Below are 21,965 nucleotides of genomic sequence, written 5' to 3' on the forward strand. Positions count from 1 at the left end.
ACTCCATCTTTGTGGTGGAAAGAACTTTGCCAAGAAGGCATTGACTAGCTTTTCCCAAGAGTCCAGGCTTTCTTTAGGTTGAGAGTCCAACCATATTCTAGCTCTGTCTCTTACAGCAAAAGGGAATAGCATCAGTCTATAGACCTCAGGGTCTACCCCATTAGTCTTGATTGTGTCACAGATTTGCAAGAATTCAGCTAAGAACTGATGAGGATCTTCCATTGGAAGTCCATGGAACTTGCAATTCTGTTGCATTAGAGAAACTAATTGAGGCTTAAGCTCAAAGTTGTTTGCTCCAATGGCAGGGATAGAGATGCTTCTCCCGTAGAAATCAGGAGTAGGTGCAGTGAAGTCACCCAGCACCTTCCTTGCATTGTTGGCATTGTTGTTGTTTTCGGCTGCCATGTCTTCTTTTTTGAAGAATTCGGTCAGGTCCTCTAAAGAGAGTTGTGTTTTGGCTTCTCTTAGCTTTCTCTTCAAGGTCCTTTCAGGTTCAGGGTCAGCTTCAACAAGAATGCCTTTGTCTTTGTTCCTGCTCATATGAAAGAGAAGAGAACAAGAAAATATGGAATCCTCTATGTCACAGTATAGAGATTCCTTTAAGTGTCAGAAGAAAAGAAGAGTAGAAGACAGAAGTAGAAAATTCGAACTTATCAAAGAAGATGGAGTTCGAATTTTGCATTAAGAAATAGTGTTAGTCCATAAATAGAAGGATGTGAGAAGAAGGGAAGTAGTTTTCGAAAATTAAGAAAAAGATTTTGAAAACATTTTGAAAAACACTTAATTAATTTTCGAAAATAAAAGTAAGAAAGAAATCAAGTGATTTTTGAAAAAGGATTTGAAATTAGAAATCAAAAAGATTTGATTGAAAACTATTTTGAAAAAGATGAGGTTAAGAAGATATGATTAGTTTTTAAAAAGATGTGATTGAAAAGATATGATTTGAAAACAATTTTAAAAGATATGATTTGAAAACGATTTTAAAAGATATGATTTTAGAAATTAATGACTTGCCTAACAAGAAAAGATATGATTCAAACATAAAACCTTCCTCAACAGAAAAGGCAAAAAATGTTCAATCAAATCATTAATTGTTGGTAAGTATCTTTGAAAAAGGAAAGAAATTAATTTTGAAAACATTTGATTGAAAAGATATGATTTGAAAAAGATTTGATTTTGAAAAACTTTGAAAACTTGAAAAAAAATTGATTTGAAAAACAAAATCTTCCCCCTTGTGCCATCCTGGCGTTAAACGCCCAGAATGGTGCACATTCTGGCGTTTAACGCCCAAACTACTACCCTTTTGGGCGTTAAACGCCCAGCCAGGCACCCTGGCTGGCGTTTAAACGCCAGTCTGTCTTCTTCACTGGGCATTTTTGAATGCCTAGCTTTTTCTGTGTGATTCCTCTGCAGTATGTTCTGAATCTTCAATTCTCTGTATTATTGACTTGAAAAGACACAAATTAAAAATATTTTTGGATTTTTAATAATAAGGAAAAATTAAAATGCAACAAGAATCAAATAACAATGCATGCAAGACACCAAACTTAGCAGTTTGAACACTACTGACACTAATGCATATGAGACACACACAACACTCAAGTCAAGAGAATTCAAAGATCAAAACAAGAAAATCATCAGGAACAACTTGAAGATTAATGAAGACACATGCATGAATGCAGTAAGAACAGAAACATGCAATTGACACTACAACTTAAGATGAGACTTTAGACTCAAACAAGAAACATAAAATATTTTTGGATTTTATGATTTTGTAATTTTTTTTTTTCGAAAATTAAGTGAAAAGGAAAATAAAGGTATCAAAATTCTTAATGAGAATTCCAGGAATCATGCAATGTTAGTCTAAAGCTTTAGTCTAAAGGAATTAGACATAGCTAGCTAAGCTTCAGCAGGACATTGCATTCAAGAGCTAAATTGATGATGATCAATCAGCCTTGGTGATGATAAGAACATCACCTTGAAACACTAGAATTCATTCTCAAGAACTCTGAAAAAAAAATACCTAATCTAAGTAACAAGATGAACCGTCAGTTGTCCATACTCGAACAATCCCCGGCATTGTTACCAAAAGCTTGCTCAAAACTTGAACAATCCCCGGCAACGGCGCCAAAAACTTGGTGCGCGAAATTGTGATCACTACAACTTCGCACAACTAACCAGCAAGTGCACTGGGTCGTCCAAGTAATACCTTACGTGAGTAAGGGTCGATCCCACGGAGATTGTTGGTATGAAGCAAGCTATGGTCATCTTGTAAATCTTAGTCAGGAAGACTCAAATGGGTATAGTGATGAACGAATAAAGCATAAAGATAAAGATAGAGATACTTATGTATATCATTGGTGTAAGAGCTTCAGACAAGCGTATGAAGATGCCTTCCCTTCCGTCTCTCTGCTTTCCTACTGCCTTCATCCAATCCTTCTTACTCCTTTCCATGGCAAGCTCGTGTAGGGTTTCACTGTTGTCAGCAGCTACCTCCCATCCTCTCATTGAAAACGATTGCATATGCTCTTGTCACAGCATAGCGGAATTCATCTGTCGGTTCTCAATCAGACCGGAATAGAATCCAATGATTCTTTTGGCGTCTGTCACTACGCCCCGCCCTCAGGAGTTTGAAGCACGTCACAGTCATTCAGTCATTGAATCCTACTCAGAATACCACAGACAAGGTTTAGACCTTCCGGATTCTCTTGAATGCTGCCATCAGGTCCTGCCTATACCACGAAGATTCCGATTAAAGAATCCAAGAGATATTCACTAAGCCTCAGATGCGTGTAGAACAAGAGTGGTTGTCAGTCACTTTGTTCATGAGTGAGAATGGTGATGGGCGTCAATCATCACCTTCATCATGTTGAAGAACAAGTGATATCTTGGACAAAGAACAAGCGGAATTGAATAGAAGAACAATAGTAATTGCATTAATACTCGAGGTACAGCAGAGCTCCACACCTTAATCTATGGTGTGTAGAAACTCCACCGTTGAAAATACATAAGAACAAAAGTGATCATTGGTTTCGGCCCCAGAGAGGGAACCAGAAGAACCAAGATCTGATCTAAGAACTAGATGTCCAAAGATGATCAAAGGATCAAAAACAATCCAAAGATGAAAAATACAATAGTAAAAGGTCCTATTTATAAGAAACTAGTAGCCTAGGGTGTACAGAGATGAGTAAATGACATAAAAATCCACTTCCGGGCCCACTTGGTGTGTGCTTTGGGCTGAGCAATGAAGCATTTTTCGTGTAGAGACTCTTCTTGGCGTTTAACTCCCGTTTTGGTGCCAGTTTGGGCGTTTAACTCCCATTCTTGTGCCAGTTTGGGCGTTTAACGCTGGGAATTCTGAGGGTGACTTTGAACGCCGGTTTGGGCCATCAAATCTTGAGCAAAGTATGGACTATCATATATTGCTGGAAAGCCCAGGATGTCTACTTTCCAACGCCGTTGAGAGCGCGCCAATTGGGCTTCTGTAGCTCCAGAAAATCTACTTCGAGTGCAGGGAGGTCAGAATCCAACAGCATCTGCAGTCCTTTTGAGTCTCTGGATCAGATTTTTGCTCAGATCCCTCAATTTCAGCCAGAAAATACCTGAAATCACAGAAAAACACACAAACTCATAGTAAAGTCCAGAAAAGTGAATTTTAATTAAAAACTAATAAAAATATACTAAAAACTAAACTAAAACTACCAAAAACATACTAAAAACAATGCCAAAAAGCGTACAAATTATCCGCTCATCAGCTAGCTTTTCTATAACATTTTTTTGGTCGTAGCAGTCGTTAGTAGAATGACCGTAGAGCTTGTGATATTCACAGTATTCGGACCGATCTCTCCCCGCTTTCTTGTGTTTAAGCGGTCGGGGCGGTGGGATCTTTTCGGTGTGGCATACTTCTCTGTAGGCGTCTACCAGCGAGACTCGGAGGGGGGGTGTAGTTGTGGTACTTCCGTGGCTTGTCCGAGTTGGGTTCTTCTTTCTTCTTCTGTTCCCGATCCCGATCTCGGAGTGGGTAGGTTGATTCTTTCCTAGAAGAGTCTCTTAGCTGGGAGGTTTCCTCCATGTTGATATATTTTTCTGCCCGCTCCTGCACTTCGTATAGGGAGGTCGGGTATCGTTTGGATAGGGATTGGCTAAACGGTCCCTCTTTTAGGCCGTTTGCTAGTCCCATGATGGCTGCTTCAGTGGGCAAGTGTTGTATGTCCAGGCAGGCTTTGTTGAATCGCTCCATGTATTCTCGGAGAGTTTCTTGGTTACCTTGTTTGATCCCGAGTAGACTGGGGGCATGTTTTGTCTTGTCCTTTTGAATAGAGAATCTTGTTAGGAATTTCTTGGTTAAGTCTTCGAAGCTGGTGATCGATCTTGGTGGCAGGTTGTCGAACCACTTCATGGCTGACTTGGTGAGAGTGGTGGGGAAGGCTTTGCACCGAATCGCGTCGGAGGCGTCGACTAGGTACATTCTGCTTCTGAAGTTGCTGAGGTGATGACTTGGATCGGTGGTGCCGTCGTAGAGGTCCATATCGGGTGGTTTGAAGTTTCGCGGTACCTTCTCCTTCATGATCTCTTGCGTGAAGGGATCGTGGTTGCCTTCGGTGGTGGTGCCGCGTTCTGTTCGGTCTTTCAGGTTGGCCTCTATTTTCCGCAGTTTTTCTTCTAATTCCCTGCGCTTTCGAGCTTCCCTTTTCAGATCTTGTTCAGTTTCTTTCTGCTTTTTTATGTCCTCCTCGAGTTGTTTTAGTCGGTTTTGTTGTGCTCGGACTGCTTCTAGAATTTCCGAGCTATTCTCTTTTTCGGAAATTTGTGGATCTTTGTTTGGGAGTGACATTTTTGGGCGATTCTGTTTGTTTCCTCCTGGAGTGCGTGGTGATAGAGGGCTGTCCGGTCGTTCTCCGGTGTCAATTTCGTCCTCTTGTTCAGATGTAGCGTGGTCATTGTTGAGAGGGTCGTCCGCCATGGTAGAGAGATGACTTCCAGGTTCCCCGGCAACGGCGCCAATGTTCCGAGGGTTTGCCTGAAACGTGTAGCTCGGTCGTCTGGAGAGGCCCGAGGTGGGGGGTTCAGTGACCCGAGCTTGATATGCAGAATGGTTGGTGGTTGTACCTGCAATGACACTCCGATGCTTAAGTTAGCATGGGTCCAAGCAGATATATGTAGATTTGGAATTGAATGCCATACCTGGGTGCTCCAGTGTATTTATAGTAGTTGGCGGTGATCTTCCCTGGATAAGATATTCTTATCTTATCTTATCTTTGGGAGTTTTATCCCTATCTTTGTGGAACCGCCTTTCCTAGGCCTTTTCGGCCTTTAGGTTTTGGGCTTCGTTCCTTTTGATGGGCCTTCCTTGTTTATTGTCTGAGGTCCGACCTTTAGGTGTGAGCTTTAGGACAAGGTCGGACCTCTTATGGATTTGTCGGGTTGGAGGACCTCGGTCAGGGTATGAACAGTAACCATGTAATTAAGCTCAAATCTCACAGGTTGTGTGTTCTTAGTTATCATTTTATGTTCCAAATACAACTTCAAACAAGTTTTAACAAAAAGATTTTCTTTTAAATTAGTGTAATTTTTCAAAAATAGGGTCTTAAAAAGAAACTTATTATTTTCAACCAATTAGAACATGCATACAAATAACCTATTACTATGCAATCTATCCTATCCTAATAAAAAGAAAAAAATAAATATCCTATTTTGTTGGTTTTAAGGAAGGGAAATTACCTCCGGAAGTCAGGTACTGACCGACTTTCCCACACTTAAAGCTTTGCACCGTCCTCGGTGCCATCTGTCAGGAACAAAGGAGGGCTGGTAGCAGTGTCTCCACAAGTGAGACCGTCATGGCTCCTTGTGCTGGTAAAAGAAGTGGAGTCCGGATCTTCCTCGGGTGGGTGGTTGCCAACAAGCAGCTCCTTGAGGTATGTAAATCGGTGCTTGTTACGGTGCTCTCTTCGTTTTCCTTGCCGGTCTAGCCGGTCCAATCTCTCAAGTATCTGATGGAGCAGTTGGTTTGTTAGAGGTGCTTGTGATGTGGAAGGAAAAGGAATATCTCCTGCTGGTTCTGCAGGCCGGCTAGTCGTGGCTGCTGGAGGTCTGATATACTTTCCATTAGGGACGTACTGATCATTCCGCGGAAGTATGGTCTTGGTATTCCCAGCTTTGTAGGAGACTCCGGCTACTGAGACTAGATCTGAAACTAAAGCGGGAAAAGGTAAGTTGCCTGCAATTTGTACGTGTCCCATAGCATTCCGGATTTGTCTTGGTAAATTGAGGTGCTGGTCTGTAAGGATACACCATAGTAGAACAGCCATGTCTGCGATGAAGGAGGACTCGTGAGTGCTCAGAAAGACGTAGTGGGACATAATCTGTGCCCATACTCGAGCCTCCAAGGTCAGTGCTGAAGCCAATATTCCCTTAGGTCGGGATCAATGGTATCCATAGATCCATTTGCTGCCAGGTTGTGCTATAACTCTGAGAACGGCGTCCAATCAAATTTGTATGTCTGGCGGTGGACAGAGCCTTCTTGAAATGCGTCCAATCCTTCAGGGGCAGAGGGAAGATCTAAAGCTTGTTGAATGGCCTCTTCAGTTATGGGGACTTGCTTCTAACGGATATAGACAAACTGCAGTGTTGGTATGTGAAAATTGGAGTAGAATTCAACTACCCATGATAGATTAACCTACCGTGGCTGTCTTCGTAAGAATCCCCATTGTCTTCGCTCAATGCGGGGTTCAACAAATTCAATGATGTGGTTCGGGAGGATGAGTAGGTATTCATTGTTATAGTTCCGCCCAGCTAGTATGGGGAACATCTACTCACAGTAGCGGTTAGTGAACCGTGCAGCATCCTTTGTTGGAAAGGATTTCTCTTTTTCATCGACCTTGATGATCCTCTTGATTCGCCTTGTTGAGGGCTTTACAATTGTTGAAGATGGCTCTGCCATTAGTGCTCTTTTTATTCCTTTCCTTGCTGTTGGTTTGTGAGTAGCTTTCTCTTTACTCTTCTTGGTGGCCATCCTGAAAAGGAGAAGGTAAGTACTTTAAAATTTCAAGGGTTAGGGTAAGGAAGAGAGTAGGATACGTGATAATTAATGCACGATAAAGAAGAATGTCGTTAACACATGGTCATGACTACATGTAATCAGTTCATCAATGGAAACATAGCAAGTGCATGTGATGGCAATTAGATGCAAGATGTTTATTGGCATGCCGGCAAAGGCATGAGTAGCATAGATCAAGCACTAAATGTCCAAGTTAGATTATCAACTCTTTCAAACTTACAATCTGTTTGTATTTGACAATTATATTTAATTAATAAAATATAAAAGGGATTTTGTGAAAAGCAGGCATTAGAGTGGTAGAATAGAATAATTTAAGATAAAGCGCAATGCCATACGGGCTTTTTCACAAACACTTAGCATGCATGGTAAATATGTTTTTGAAAGTATGAAATTGAACATGCAAGCAACCCTTTTTAAGAAGTAATATGAATTGTCAAGTAATTCCTCAATACACTCACAAGCAAAATATAGAAGAAAATAAGCACCCAATTAAATTTCTAACACCAATCAAAAGAATATAAAAGAAAAAAAAGAAAAAGAAAATATAGATAATGAAAAAGAAAAGAAAGAGAAAAATGAAGAAGAAAGAATAAATAAACAGATAAAAGAATAATGGAAAAGCAAAGAACCTTGATAATGGATGTGAAAAATAAGGGAGGAGAGAGTGAAAAGTGAGAAAGAATAAAGAAGGAAGAAGGGAGAAGAAAGAAATAAGAAGGGATAAGAGAAATTAGGATAGGGGAAGAAAAAGATATCTGGCGCTGATCTGGATAAGCTGTACGTCGCAGGTGATGCAGAAACATGGGGCATGCGGTCGCGTGGCTTGTGATTAATTTTAGGTGACGCGGACGTGTGGATCACTGATGAGCGGATAATTTATACGCTTTTTGGCATTATTTTTATATAATTTTTAGTATGATTTAGTTAGTTTTTAGTATATTTTTATTAGTTTCTAAGCAAAATTCACAATTCTGGACTTTACTATGAGTTTGTGTGTTTTTCTGTGATTTCAGGTATTTTCTGGCTGAAATTGAGGGACCTGAGCAAAAATCTGATTCAGAGGCTGACAAAGGACTGCAGATGCTGTTGGATTCTGACCTCCATGCACTCGAAATAGATTTTCTAGAGCTACAGAACTCTAAATGGTGCGCTCTCAATTGCGTTGAAAATTAGACATCCAGGGCTTTCTAGCAATATATAATAGTCTATACTTTGCGCGAGTTTTGAAGATGTAAAATGGTGTCAAAACGCCAGCTCTCTGCCCTTTTCTGGCATCAAAACGCTAGAACTGGCATAAAAGTTGGAGTTAAACGCCCAAACTGGCACTAAAGCTGGTGTTTAACTCCAAGAGAAGCCTCTACACATGTAAATCTCAATGCTCAGCCCAAGCACACACCAGGTGGGCCCGAAAGTGGATTTCTGGATCATTTACCTATTTCTGTAAACCCTAGTAGCTAGTTTCATTATAAATAGGACCTTTTACTATTGTATGATAACCTTGGAATCTTCGGATCATAGAGACATTGGGGGCTGGCCTCATGGTTATGCCTAGACCTTGTTCTTATGTATTTTCAACGGTGGAGTTTCTACACACCATAGATTAAGGGTGTGGAGCTCTGCTGTTCCTCGAGTATTAATGCAATTACTACTATGTTCTATTCAATTCATGCTTATTCTTGTTCTAAGATATTCACTCGCACTTCAACTGATGAATGTGATGATCCGTGACACTCATCATCATTCTCACCTATGAACGCGTGACTGACAACCACTTCCGTTCTACTTAAGATTGAGCGTGTATCTCTTAGCCTCCATTCCGAAAGATCGGAGTCTTCGTGGTATAAGCTAGAATTATTGGCGGCCATTCCTGAGATCTGGACCTTGTCTGTGGTATTCCGAGTAGGATCTGGAAAGAGATGACAGTGACGAGCTTCAAACTCGCGAGTGTTGGGCGTAGTGATAGACACAAAAGGATCACTGGATTCTATTCCAACATGATCGAGAACCGACAGATGATTAGCCGTGCGGTGACAGCGCACATGGACCACTGAGAGGACGGGAAGTAGCCATCGACAACGGTGATGCTCAACATACAGCTTGCCATGGAAAGGAGTATGAAGGATTGGATGAATGCAGTAGGGAAGCAGAGATTCAAAAGGAACAAAGCATCTCTATACACTTATCTGAAATTCCCACCAATGAATTACATAAGTATCTCTATCTTTACTTTATGTTTTATTTATCTTTTAATTATGAAAACTCTATCACCCATTTGAATCTGCCTGACTGAGATTTACAAGGTGACCATAGCTTGCTTCAAGCCGTCAATCTCCGTGGGATCGACCCTTACTCACGTAAGATTTATTACTTGGACGACCTAGTGCACTTGCTGGTTAGTTATGCGAAGTTGTGGAAAAGATTTGAGATTACAATTGTGCGTACAAGTTGTTGGCGCCATTGTGTATCACAATTTCGTGCACCATATTTTTGGCGCCGTTGTCGGGGATTGTTCGAGTTTGGACAACTGACGGTTCATCTTGTTGCTCAGATTAGGTAATTTTCTTTTTGTTTTAATCCTTATTTTATTTTCAAAAAGTTTTCCAAAAATCTTTCAAAAAAATTTTCTTCTTTTTTTCGTTTTTCCAAATATGATTTTTGAAAAATACAAAAAATTCATAAAATCATAAAAACTCAAAAATATTTCATGGTTCTTGTTTGAATCTAGGGCCAAACTTTAAGTTTGGTGTCAATTGCATGATTTTAATTGTCTTGCAATTTTCGAAACACATGCATTGTGTTCTTGATGATCTTCAAGTCGTTCTTGATGAATTGCCTTGTTTGATCTTCATGATTTATTGAATTGCACTGCATGATGTTTTACAGATGCATTCTTGCAAGCATATGGCCCAAACATGGGAAAGTTCTAAGTTTGGTGTCTTGTATGTTTTCTTTTACTAAGGAAACTGGGTCTTGATGTTCATCTTGATCTTCAAGATTGTTCTTGGTGTTCACCTTGACATTAATAATGTTTTTGCATATATCTTGTGTTTTGATCCAAGAATTATATGTTTCGACTCATTTTGTTGTTTTTCAAAATTGAAAACATATCTTCTTGAATAAAGGATTTAGCAAAATGAAGATCCAAGAACATAAAGCAGAGAAATTACAAAAAAAGGCTGGGCATTCAAAATGTCCAATGAAGAAGGAATACTGGCGTTTAAACGCCAGCCAGGGTACCTGACTGGGCGTTTAAATGCACAAACCATGCAGCAATTGGGCGTTAAACGCCCAAAACATGCAGCTCCTGGGCGTTTAACGCCAGGATGACACTAGGGGAGGAATTTTGTTTTCAAATCAAATCTTTTTCAAATCTTCATAATTTTTCAAAATCAAATCTTTTTCAAATCAAATATTTTCAATCATATCTTTTTTAAAATCATATCTTTTCAAACATATCTTTTCAAAAAAAAAAATCAAATCTTTTAAATTTCCTTTTCAAATATTTTTCAAAATAAATTTCAATCATATCTTTTCAAATCATATCTTTTTCAAAATTTGAGTTCAAAAATCTTTTCTAAACTTCATATCTTTTCAAAAATTGATTTTCAAATCTTTTTCAACTAACTAATTGATTTTTTTTGTTTGTTTTACTATTTCCTATCTTTTTTCAAAACCACAACCAATTTTTCAAAAATTAATTTTAAAATTTTATTCTTTTAATTTTCGAAAATTTTTCCCCCTCTCATTTTTTTAAACACTAACATTCCTCTTCCATTGTCAATTCGAACTCCATCTCTGTTGTGTGTTCAAAATTTTACCTACATCCTTCTTCTATTCTTATTTTCCTCTGACACCTCAAGGAAACTCTATACTGTGACATAGAGGATTTCATATTTTCTTTGTTTTCTTCTCTTTCATATGAGTAGGAACAAAGATAAAGGCATACTTGTTGAAGCTGATCCTGAACCTGAAAGGACTCTGAAGAGGAAGCTAAGAGCAGCTAAAGCACAAAACTCTGAAGAGAACCTCACTGAAATTTTCAAAAAGGAAGTAAAAAAAGAAACAATTATGGCCGAACCAAACAACAATGCAAGGAAGATGCTTGGTGATTTTACTACACCAACTTCCAATTTCTATGGAAGAACCATCTCAATCCCTGCCATAGGAGCAAACAATTTTGAGCTAAAGCCTCAATTAGTTTTTCTATTGCAACAGAATTGCAAGTTTCATGGACTTCCATCAGAAGACCCTTATCAGTTCTTAACTGAGTTCTTGCAGATCTGTGATACTGTTAAGACCAATGGAGTTGATCCTGAAGTCTACAAGCTTTTGCTTTTCCCTTTTGTTGTAAGGGACAGAGCTAGAATATGGTTGGACTCACAACCTAGAGATAGCCTGGATTCTTGGGATAAGCTGGTCACAGCTTTCTTAGCCAAGTTCTTTCCTCTTCAAAAGCTGAGCAAGCTTAGAGTGGACGTTCAGACCTTCAGACAAAAAGATGGTGAGTCCCTCTATGAAGCTTGGGAAAGATACAAGCAACTGACCAAAAAGTGTCCTTCTGACATGCTTTCCGAATGGATCACATTAGATATATTCTATGATGGTCTATCTGAATTTTCCAAGATGTCACTGGACCACTCGGCAGGTAGATCCATTCACCTAAAGAAAATATCTGTAGAAGCTCAAGAACTTATTGAAATAGTTGCAAATAACCAGTTCATGTATACCTCTGAGAGGAATCCTGTGAGTAATGAAACACCTTAAAAGAGAGGAGTTCTTGAAATTGACGCTCTAAATGCCATACTGGCTCAGAACAAAATATTGACCCAACAAGTCAATATGATCTCTCAGAGTCTGAATGGATTGCAAAATGCATCCAACAGTACTAAAGAAGCATCTTCTGAAGAAGAAGCTTATGATCTTGAGAACCCTGTAATGGCAGAGGTGAATTACATGGGTGAAGCCTTTGGCAACACCTATAATCCTTCATGGAAAAATCATCCAAATTTTTCTTGGAAGGATCAACAGAAGCAAGGCTTCAATAATAACAATGGTGGAAGAAACAGGTTTAGCAATAGCCAACCTTTCCCATCATCATCTCAGCAACAGACAGAGCATTCTGAGCAGAATTCTTCTGGCTTAGCAAACATAATCTCTGATCTATCTAAGGCCACTCTTAGTTTCATGACTGAAACAAGATCCTCCATTAGAAATTTGGAGGCACAAGTGGGCCAGCTGAGTAAAAGGGTTACTGAAACTCCTCCTAGCACTCTTCCAAGCAATACAGAAGAGAATCCCAAAGGAGAGTGCAAGGCCATTGATATAATCAACATGGCCAAAACCTTAGAGGAGGAGGAGGACGTGAATCCCAATGAGGAAAACCTCTACGAACGTCCAATGGTTAGTACGAAATTCCATAATGAGGAACCAAAAGAATCTGAGGCTCATACAGAGACCATAGAGATTCCCTTGGACCTCCTTTTACCATTCATGAGCTCTGATGACTATTCATCTTCTGAAGAGGATGAAGACATTGTTGAAGGGCAAGTTGCCCAATATTTAGGAGTAATCATGAAGCTGAATGCCAAGCTATTTGGTAATGAGACTTGGGAGGAAAAGCCTCCCTTGCTCACCAATGAACTGAATACATTGGTTCAACAAAATTTACCTCAAAAGAAACAGGATCCTAGTAAATTCTTAATACCCTGTACCATAGGCACCATGACCTTTGAAAAAGCTCTGTGTGACCTGGGGTCAGGGATAAACATGATGCCACTCTCTGTGATGGAGAGACTGGGAATCTATGAGGTATAGGTTGCCAAATTCTCATTGGAGATGATAGATAAATCTATAAAAAAGGCTTATGGACTAGTAGAGGACGTGCTAGTGAAGATTGAAGGCCTTTACTTCCCTGATGATTTCATAATCCTAGACACTAGGAGGGATGAGGATGAATCCATCATCCTTGGAAGACCCTTCCTAGCCACAGCAAGAGCTGTAATTGATGTTGACAGAGGAGAGTTGATCCTTCATGTGAATGAAGAACGCCTTGTAGTAAAGACTCAAGGTTCTCCATATGTAACCATGGAGAGTAAGCATGAAGAGCTTCTCCCAATACAGAGTCAAACAGAGCCCCCACATTCAAACTTTAAGTTTGGTGTTGGGAGGCCACAGCCAAACTCTAGGTTTAGTGTTGAGAGATCTCAACCATACTCTGATCATTTGTGAGGCTCTATAAGAGCTCACTGTCAAGCTATTGACATTAAAGAAGCGCTTATTGGGAGGCAACTTAATTTTATTTTATATTAATTTTATCTATATTATTTTGTTTTCTTTTAGGTTGATGATCATGTGAAGTCACAAAGACAATTACAAAAATAAAGACAAAAAAAATCAAAAACAGCATTGAAAACAGCACACCCTGGAGGAAGGACTTACTGGCGTTTAAATGCCAGTAAGGGTAGCAAAATGAGCATTTAAACGCCCAATCTGGCACCTTTCTGGGTGTTTAAACGCCAGAATAGGGCACCAGACTGGCGTTTAAACGCCAGAACAGGGCAACAAATTGGCGTTTAGACGCCAGAACAGGAAGGAAAGCTGGCGTTTAAACGCCAGAACAGGGCAGCAGACTGGCATTTAAACGCCAGGATTGTACTCTAAGGAGTTTTAAATGCCCAATTGGAGCAGGGATGAAGAATTTCTTGACCCCTCAGGATCTGTGGACCCCACAGGATCCCCACCAACCTCAACTCACACTCTCTCCTCTTCACACCTTTCTACAACACTTTTTCCCAAATACCCTTCACCAATCATCTGCATATCTCTTCCCCAAATACCCTTCACCAATCACTTCCTTAACTCTTCCCCAAACACCCCACCCACCTTCAAAATTCAAAACCATTTCCCTCCCAAAACTACCCAAACCATTCGGCCACTCTCCCTATAAATGCCTCCCTTCACCCCTTTATTTTCACACATCACAAACACCTTCTTCCCCTCTTGATCGAACCCTATACACCCTCCATCTCCTCCATTTTCTTCTTCTTCTACATCTTTCCTTCTTCTTTTGCTCGAGGACGAGCAAACATTCTAAGTTTGGTGTGGTAAAAGCATTGCTTTTTGTTTTTTCATAACCATTTATGGCACCTAAGGCCGCAGAAACCTCTAGAAAGAGGAAAGGGAAGACAAAAGCTTCCACCTCCGAGTCATGGGAGATGGAGAGATTCATCTCAAGGGTCCATAGCTCAGTAGTAGAGCATTTGACTGCACAACAAGAGAGCCCACTCATGGACCTCAACAAGAACATGAGGAATTCCCTCATCAAGAAATCCCTGAGATACATCAGGGGATACATTTTTCTCCACACAACTATTGGGAGTAACTAAGGATAGGAGCACCAAAATCACTAGGGATGGAGCGACAAAGGCAAGGAGGAGACATAGAGGAGCTCAAGAGCACCATTGGTTCTTCAAGAGGAGGAAGACGCCACCCTCACTAAGGTGGGCTCATTCCTTAATCTCCTTGTCTATTTATTTTTCTATTTTCGGCTTTATGCTGTAGGTTCTATCTATGCTTGTATCTTCACTACATGATCATTAGTGTCTAGTGTCTATGTCATAAAGCTATAAATAACTCCATGAATCCTTCGTCTCTCTTAAATGAAAAATGTGCTTAATTACAAAAGAATAAGAAGTACTTGGATTTTAAATTTTATCTTGAAACTAGTTTAATTATTTTGATGTGGTGGCAATACTTTTTGTTCTTTGAATGAATGCTTGAACAATGCATATTTTTGATCTTGTTGTTTATGAATGTTAAAGTTGTTGGCTCTTGAAAGAATGATGGACAAATAGAAATGTTATTGATAATCTGAAAAATCATGAAATTGATTCTTGAAGCAAGAAAAAGTAGTGAATAAGAAAGCTTGCAGAAAAAAAAAGAAAAAAATGGCAAAAAAAGAGAAAGAGAAAGAAAAAGCAAGCAGAAAAAGCCAATAGCCCTTTAAACCAAAAGACAAGGGTAAAAAGGATCCAAGGCATTCAGCATTAATGGATAGGAGGGCTCAAGGAAATAAAATCCAGGCCTAAATGGCTAAATCAAGCTGTCCCTAACCATGTGCTTGTGTCATGAAGGTCCAAGTGAAAAGCTTGAGACTGAGTGGTTAAAGTCGTGATCCAAAGCAAAAAGAGTGTGCTTAAGAACTATGGACACCTCTAACTGGGGACTTTAGCAAAGCTGAGTCACAATCTGAAAAGATTCACCCAGTTATGTGTCTGTGGCATTTATGTATCCGGTGGTAATACTGGAAAATAAAGTGCTTAGGGTCACAGCCAAGACTAAAAAAGTAGCTGTGTTCAAGAATCAACATACTGAGCTAGGAGAATCAATACACTATCTGAAATTCTAAGTTCCTATAGATGCCAATCATTCTGAATTTCAAAGAAAAAAGTGAGATGCCAAAACAATTCAGAAGCAAAAAGCTACAAGCCCCGCTCATCTAATTAGAACTAAGTTTCATTGATACTTTGGGAATCATTGTATATTCTCTTCCTTTTATCCTATTTTGTTTTCAGTTGCTTGGGGACAAGCAACAATTTAAGTTTGGTGTTGTGATGAGCGGATAATTTATACGTTTTTTGGCATTGTTTTTATATAGTTTTTAGTATGATTTAGTTAATTTTTAGTATATTTTTATTAGTTTCTAAGCAAAATTCACAATTCTGGACTTTACTATGAGTTTGTGTATTTTTCTATGATTTTAGGTATTTTCTGGCTGAAATTGAGGGACCTGAGCACAAATCTGATTCAGAGGCTGACAAAGGACTGCAGATGCTGTTGGATTCTGACCTCCTTGCACTTGAAGTGGATTTTCTGGAGCTACAGAACTCCAAATGGCTCGCACTTAATTGTGTTGGAAATTAGACATCCAGGGCTTTCCATCAATATATAATAGTCCATACTTTGTGCGAGTTTTGAAGATGTAAAATGGTGTCAAAATGCCAGCTCTCTGCCCTTTTCTGGCGTCAAAACGCTAGAACTGGCATAAAAGTTGGAGTTAAACGCCCAAACTGGCACCAAAGCTGGTGTTTAACTCCAAGAGAAGCCTCTACACGTGTAAAGCTCTATGCTCAGTCCAAGCACACACCAAGTGGGCCCGGAAGTGGATTTCTGCATCATTTACCTATTTCTGTAAACCCTAGTAGCTAGTTTCATTATAAATAGGACCTTTTACTATTGTATTATAACCTTGGAATCTTTGGATCATAGAGACATTGGGGGCTGGCCTCACGGCCATGCCTAGACCTTGTTCTTATGTATTTTCAACGGTGGAGTTTCTACACACCATAGATTAAGGGTGTAGAGCTCTGCTGTTCCTCGAGTATTAATGCAATTACTACTATGTTCTATTCAATTCATGCTTATTCTTGTTCTAAGATATTCACTTGCACTTCAACCTAATGAATGTGATGATCCGTGACACTCATCATCATTCTCACCTATGAACGCGTGACTGACAACCACTTCCGTTCTACTTAAGATTGAGCGTGTATCTCTTAGCCTCCATTTTGAAAGATTCGAGTCTTCGTGGTATAAGCTAGAATTATTGGCGGCCATTCCTGAGATCCAGAAAGTCTAAACCTTGTTTGTGGTATTCCGAGTAGGATTTGGAAAGGGATGAATGTGACGAGCTTCAAACTCGCGAGTGTTGGGCGTAGTGACAGACGCAAAAGGATCACTGAATTCTATTCCAACATGATCGAGAACCGACAGATGATTAGCCGTGCGGTGAGAGCGCACATGGACCATTTTCACTGAGAGGACGGGAAGTAGCCATTGACAACAGTGATGCCCAACATACAGCTTGCCATGGAAAGGAGTATGAAGGATTGGATGAATGCAGTAGGGAAGTAGAGATTCAAAAGGAACAAAGCATCTCTATACACTTATCTGAAATTCCCACCAATCAATTACATAAGTGTCTCTATCTTTACTTTATGTTTTATTTATCTTTTAATTATGAAAACTCTATCACCCATTTGAATCTGCCTGACTGAGATTTACAAGGTGACCATAGCTTGCTTCAAGCCGTCAATCTCCGTGGGATCGACCCTTACTCACGTATGGTTTATTACTTGGACGACCCAGTGCACTTGCTGGTTAGTTGTGCGAAGTTGTGAAAAAGAGTTAAGATTACAATTGTGCATACAAGTTGTTGGCGCCATTGTGTATCATAATTTCGTGCACCAATCATGCGGACGCTTGATTTGATTTGCGCTATTGGCGCGAAAGCAGCATCGCGCACTCACAAGTCTCTGATTCATACGCACATTGCCCAAATTTAGGGTAACGCGGGCGCGTGGGTGACGCGGACGCGTGAATGGCCTCTATTTAAATAAAGACGTGGATGCGTGGGGCACGCGTTCGCGTGATGGGGCTTGTGCTTCCAGCATAACTCCAGCCCCATTCCATCATAACGTTTTGGCAGACACTTATTTACGTTGATATCGCAGGGTCACGCGTGCGCGTGAGTGACGCGCACGCGTAGATGGCGGATATTGCAAGTGACGTGGACGCATTAGGGACGCGTTCGCGTGAGCGTTTTGTGCCTAAGGAACGCCTCCAGCCAAGCTCCTGTGTGACTCTCTGCTTTTTTTCTTCTAGGTACGAAAGCACGTATGATGCGTACGCGTCAGCGACGCTTGCACGTCGCGTGCTCTTTTCCCCATTTTTTATGCAGAATGCGAATGCCAATGCAGACTTTGTGCAGAGATTATGAGAAGAGTCATTAAGAAAAAAAAGTAGAAAATGAGAAAGTAAAACTAAGACTGAAACGGAACGATCATACCATGGTGGGTTGTCTCCCACCTAGCACTTTGCTTTTACGTCCTTAAGTTGGATGGTCATTAGGCTCATTCTGCTTCTGTTGGTGGGTCTTCCAGGAGGAAGACCTCTAGCTCTTTGTGATCCTTCATCTTCTCACCATGATAAAGCTTTAGGCGGTGTCCATTGACCTTAATGAATTTGGGGCTAGAAGGATGACGCAGGTGAAAAACTCCGTATGGCTCTGCCTTTTCTACCCTGTAGGGTCAGTTTGCCTGGCATAAGCCTCAGTTTGGAGTTGTAAAGAAGAACTAACTCCCCTGGTTTGAATTCTCTCCTTTTAATGTGCTTGTCATGGACGGCCTTCATCTTTTCCTTGTATCGCCTGGAGTTGTCATATGCTTCTAGGCGAAGGTTCTCTAATTCTGCTAGTTGTAGCTTCCTTTCAACACCAGCTTCCGTAAAAGTCATGTTGCATTCCTTTACAGCCCAGAAGGCCTTGTGTTCCACTTCTACTAAAAGGTGGCAAGCCTTGCCGTACACTAAGCGGAAGGGGCTCATCCCAATGGGTGTCTTGTACGTTGTTCGATATGCCTAGAGCGCATCTTGTAACCTGGCACTCCAGTCCTTCTTATGAGGCTTTAATATCTTCTCTAAAATGCATTTAATCTCTCTGTTAGATACCTCTGCTTGCCCATTAGTCTGAGGATGATAAGCTGTTGCTACTTTGTGAACAATCACATGCTTCTTCAGTAATCCTGTTAGTCTCCTGTTACAGAAGTGTGTGCCTTGATCGCTCACGATTGCTCGTGGTGATCCAATGCGACAGATAATGTGGTTTCTAACAAACAAAACAATAGTGTTAGCATCATCAGTACGAGTAGGAATTGCTTCCACCCATTTAGAAACATAAACTACAGCTAACAGTATATAAAGATAACCACTAGAGTTTGGAAATGGACCCATGAAGTCAATGCCCCAAACATAAAAAAATTCACAAAAAAGCATAATCTGTTGAGGCATTGATGCCAAGGCATCTTAGGCTAGTTTCACTAGCATTTTTCTGTTAGTTTTAGTTGTTTTATGCATTTTCTTGAGCTTAAAGTAACCAAGAATGGTTAAATGAATAACAAAGCAATGAACCATCCAAACAGTATGATTTTGATGCAAATTCCATGAGTTTTTAGTTATATTACTTGAATGCTATGAATGGAAGATTTCTCATGAAATTTTGCAAGACTTTGATGCAATTGTTTGGATGATTTCAGGGAAGAAGAGGCTAGGCAAGGAAGCAACAAAATCAATAAAGGAAGCTTGAATATCACATGTGGAGTTTAAGTTCCAGTTTAAGCTTAAACTGGAACTTAAACTGCAAAATCATGAAAGCAGAGGAAAAGCTGAAAGTGGCGTTTAACCTCCAGTTTAACCTTAAACTGGAAGTTAAACGCCAGAAATGAGAAATGCACCAGGGAGCCATTTCCACGTTTAAGCTCCAGTTTAACCTTAAACTGGAGCTTAAACGTGTTCGACCATTCTCCTCCAGGGTGCTTTCTTCATTTCCACGTTTAAGCTCCAGTTTAAGCTTAAACTGGAGCTTAAACGTGTTCGACCATTCTCCTCCAAGGTTGCTTTCTTCATTTCCACGTTTAAGCTTCAGTTTAACCTTAAACTGAAGCTTAAACGTGTTCGACTACTTTACCCTCCAGGGTTGCTTTCTTCCATTTCCACATTTAAGCTTCAGTTTAACCTTAAACTGAAGCTTAAACGTGCTTGAATTATACCACCTCCAGGAGTGTCCAACGTTTAAGTTGCAGTTTAAGCTTAAACTGCAACTTAAACGCCACTATTTGAAAAGGTTTCTGGGCCAAGGATATTGCAGTTTAAGTTAGCATTTGAGCACAAACATTAACTTAAACGTACTCTGGTATGAAACCCAATTGAATATCATGGTTTATGGGATTGGGCCTGAAGAATTGATGAGTCTGGAATTTCAATTTGTTGAGTCATGTGTCATTACTTGATTATCACTAAGTTGGCTCAATGAATGTTACAGAATTGGATCAGCAGCCTCATCAGGATTATAGATCATAAACCCAAAGCAAAAGGAAATCAGGGAAAGGCCTCAAAGCCCAAGAAACACAACAGAAGCTCAATTTAGAAAGTGTATAAATAGGATAGAATTTAAGTTAGTGAGGGACTTTTTTTGAATCATTTTTCTAGTTTTCATACTTTTTGTAATTGAATTCAGAGCTATGACTCACTAAACCCCCTTTCATTGGGTTAGGGAGCTCTATTGTAATTCAATGAATCAATAATAGTTTTTATCTTCTTCTTCAATCTTTTCTCTTGAATTTTTGTTAGAAAGCTTCTCGATCTAATTCCATTGGTTAGTTGTCTTGGGAAAGAAACTATCCATAATTGGAATCCTTCGGAACCTTGGGAAAGGAATGGAGGATTCATGCTAGAGAAGCTTTCTCACAGTGAATTGGATTGGGGTTTGGATGGATATTGTGACATGTAATCCTACCAAATTGTGGTTCATGAAACTGTGTGGTATAATCAGTGATCGAGCGTCATCTCTTCTTATGAACATTTAAACCAAGGGATTGGGAATTTGTTTGTTTTTAGAGAGAATTGGTGAGCCAAGGGATTGGGATCCAATCATATAAGATTGCCAAGCAAAATTCAATGAACGCATTGGTTGAGGAAGGGATAAAAATGTTTTGATTCGGAGATCTCAATATCTCCTGAAACCCAATGAATTTCCCATTTCTGATCTACCACTTTCTCTTTACATTCTGCAATTAAATTCATGCAATCACCCCGATCCCTTTTTAATTTCAGCAATTTAGCTTCTCGCTCCTTAATTCATGCAATTTAAGATTCAGCAATTTCAATTTCTTGCCATTTACGTTTTCCGCCAATTTTACATTCCGCAATTCTCATCTAAATCTTGATTCCGCTCAACTAGAACACACTTCTAATCCGAATTGCTCACTCAACCAATCCTTGTGGGATTCGACCTCACTCTATTGTGAGTTTTTACTTGACGATAACTGGTGCACTTGCCGGAAGGAATTTTTGCCGATCGTGCAATTTCCTAAAATCGTAGCATCAAGTTTATGGCGCCATTGCCGGGGATTGGTTTTCGATTGACAATTCTCAAATTGGAAGTTAACTAGATTGAGCATTTTTCTTGTTTTGTTAATTCAGTTCAAGTTACTTGTTGAATTTTAATTTCTGCACTCTGTTACTTGCTTTCTTTCTTTATGCCTTTAAATTCAAGCAACTAACTCACTGACTCACTAACTATTTGAATTAATTCCTCAACTGCTCTAACATACTCTTCCATTAACCAAGAGTATTTCACTTGTTTGTTGCCTGTGCTGTGTTCTTGTATGATAGGTAGGAGAGGAGAGACATCAACTCATCCATATACCGAACCAGAGAGGACCCTTCATAAACTTAGAAGGGAAGCAAAAGGGAAGAGAGTACTGGGAGAAGAAGAATCTGAAGGAGAATCTGAGGACAATTTTGAGGAAGCTCTAGATCTCAACATGGATAGAGAAGTTCACAACCATGAGAGAGCTGATGGAAATAATGCCATTCCCGAGAGGAGGGTTCTTGGTTCATACATAAACCCAACCTCTGGGAATTATGGTAGCAGCATTCAGAAACCACCCATTCAAGCCAACAATTTTGAACTCAAACCACAGCTAATATCACTGGTGGAGAATCATTGTTCATTTGGTGGGAGTGCTAATGAAGATCCAAACCAACATCTCACAAAATTCCTGAGAATTTGCGACACTGTGAAGTCCAATGGAGTCCAGGAAGATGCCTATAAACTGCTCTTGTTCCCATTTTCACTTAGGGACAAGGCAGCTAAGTGGCTGGAATCATTCCCAAGGGGGAGCCTAACAACCTGGGATGAGGTGGAAAGCAAGTTTCTGGCACGTTTCTACCCCCCACAAAAGGTCAATAGGCTTCGATCTGAGGTTCAGACTTTTAGACAACAAGATGGTGAAACTCTCTACGAGGCATGGGAGAGGTTCAAGGATTTGACAAGGAAATGCCCACCAGACAT

General features: G+C 40.0%; 1 non-coding gene across 1 annotated transcript; it reads right to left on the reverse strand.

Moving 5' to 3' along the window:
- Positions 1-21,861: 21,861 nt before the first annotated feature.
- Positions 21,862-21,965, reverse strand: LOC130948586 (small nucleolar RNA R71). Its single transcript, XR_009073103.1, has one exon. It is a non-coding gene; the product is annotated as a small nucleolar RNA R71 (small nucleolar RNA).

This window comes from Arachis stenosperma, chromosome 1 (assembly GCF_014773155.1).
Source record: "Arachis stenosperma cultivar V10309 chromosome 1, arast.V10309.gnm1.PFL2, whole genome shotgun sequence".
Classification (NCBI taxonomy): domain Eukaryota; kingdom Viridiplantae; phylum Streptophyta; class Magnoliopsida; order Fabales; family Fabaceae; genus Arachis; species Arachis stenosperma.